A 2,582-nucleotide genomic window follows, 5' to 3' on the forward strand; every position below is an offset into this window, starting at 1 on the left:
TGTGAAATAGGCGAGGCCAGAGGTGAGCTAAACAGATGAAAAAAGTTTAATCTACCAGTTAGCTCCGCTGGTAGCTAAGCGTGTGAGGCTCTGGATACATCACCCTGTGTGTTGTTGTGATTGGTCGTAGTGTTATCCAGTTACGGGCAGTGAGATTTTCAAATGCATGCTTGGTGTCACCACTCAAGATGGCCGACTTTCATTACTCAATGCCAGAACCTTCATCTTTCGGATTTGGGTCTGGCTCTCCAAGCTACAAATGACATGAAATACGATCTTTTTTTTTTTTTCGTCACCTGGCGTAAATCAACATTCCTCAGCGGTGGTCTGGACTGGCCAGTTTTGACTTAAGCTAGCCAGCCGATGCAACACCTGTGACTAAGCTTTTGCAAGTCGCCTGTGGCTGGTTTTAGAACGTAAGGGTGTTTTCAACAGCCAATCAGCTCGTAGCAAAGTCAGCTGGTCAAGCCAGTTACAAACAAAAAAGGTTTTGGACGGATATGCAAGAAGCTACAATTTTCTTGGGGATGAATAAAGTATCTATCTAAGCATGCAAGAAAGCAGCGGTGGTCAACTGACTGAAGAGAAAGAGTGTCAAGATAAAAGCTATCACTCAGCTACTGAAATGCAACTGCAAGTATCTCACTATCACTATCCTCATGAATATTTTAATGCTCCAAATTATGTCCAGCTACAAAAAAAAGACTGAAAAGCCATACAATAGAATGGAAGTACAGAATTGTTTCTATGGGATTGGTATATTGGTTAAAACTGGCAGAGTTTAGAATAAAGCAGACCAGTGCATTGCAAGTAGTTTGCAAGCTTAAACTTGTTTTAATGTGATTCTTTGGCCTGCACTGGGCTTCAGATGTTGGCAGATTGCCGCTGTAATGACTGAAAAAGTATTATGTTTTGCTATTTGTCAGTATGTGCATAGTTTTGTACCAAAGAACGTCCACAGACAGACACGGACCATTTACTCTCTACATGGGTCACCAGGGGACAATGTGAACAGTTGGACAAGAAGAAGTCCAGTACACCAATCACAGATTGGAATTTAAATGCACAATATTAAAAAAATGTTTTTGCTTTTGACCCTTATTACTTTGGCTTTACTTGATCCTTGAAAAGTGCTTTGCTCCTTTTCATAAGTAGAAGTCTTTTGCATACTTTTTTTTTTAATCCTGCTGTTTCTTTGTTGCTTCTCTTTGCATTCACTGTTTTTTTTTATTTCCAGTTGTTTGACCAATAGCACCTACTTCTATCAAAGTATTTTATTCAAGACCTAAATCACCCACTGAGCCATTCCATGATTTAGTCGAGGCATACGCACAACGTACGCTTGACCATTGGGTTAACCTCTCCAAAACATTAGTTTAAGTTTCCTCTACAGTCACGCTTCCTGTAAGTAGCGCTGAATCAAAGCTTGATTTAGTGTAAAGCTCTGATGTAAAAGTACAACAAAAAGCCTGCAGCCGTGTGCAAAATACAGCCAAAGTATATAAACCCCTTTTTTTTTAAACAATATCATTTATTTTCTCACCCATAACACATACTGTATATGTTATCTTTAAGGCAGGGTCTGGATGACAGACTTTTTTTTCTTTACCACGGGTGGGCGGATTAATTAATTAGCATCATTAGACTCCTGACAGTGAAATGAGCCTCATTAAAGAGAATTAGATGAAACACCCACTAGGCAGGGAGAGGGGGTGCAGTGTGTGTGTGTGTGTGTGTGTGTGTGTATGTGTGTGTGTGTGGTGGGGGGGGGGGGCACTGGGCCTTTATAAGTCACATAAACTTTGAACATTTGAACTGAATGTGTATCTTTTGGCTTCACATTTCACTTAAACATGAAATATCAGTGTTTGTTGCAATGGTCTCATAAGTCACACAAACTCAAAGATGTCCTCAAGTAGCATTGAAATCAGCTCCGCCTTTGACAAAATCCCAGCAGATGGATCTGTTCGTGGAAGCATTAGTGGGAAATACTTTGATTAGGTCTGATTAGGTTTGATTTGGAAAGGCATGTCTTAGTTTTTCCCGTTTTTTTCCGATTTTATATATATATAATATATATATATAAGTGTTTGTGTGAAGCAGTTGGGGAATAAAAAGCAGAAAGAACCATACAAAGTTTGAATGATGTAAACAGTCCAGCTTCAAAATCCAATAGCATTACTGGCATGTGATTCTGCATGGACTAAACTGGATCATTGTTTCACAAGTGAGACAATAGAAGCAACCGGACTGATTTAATAAGCCTGTGTCATTACAGCTGGCGGCCCAGTAATGAGACTCCCCATGGGGGTTTTGCCCCCTCTTGTGGCGCTCAGTTAAACTGTGTCATTCAACAAAGTTGGAGTTTGTCCAACAGGGTTTCCACCTCAAGAATTCAGTCTGAAGCAGAGTTTAATTTAATGCTATAATGTGCATTCAAGGAGTCATAGGTTCAGTTTTTTTCCTCACAATTTTCAATGCATTACATCAGTGTTTCAGCACTCATGTACACTCAATACATTAAATGAAAAAAGAGCCATAAATGTGTATAATTAGTTTTTCAGTGTAATTGCTAAACATGA

The sequence above is a fragment of the Etheostoma spectabile genome, unplaced genomic scaffold, assembly GCF_008692095.1.
Source record: "Etheostoma spectabile isolate EspeVRDwgs_2016 unplaced genomic scaffold, UIUC_Espe_1.0 scaffold119, whole genome shotgun sequence".
NCBI lineage: Eukaryota > Metazoa > Chordata > Actinopteri > Perciformes > Percidae > Etheostoma > Etheostoma spectabile.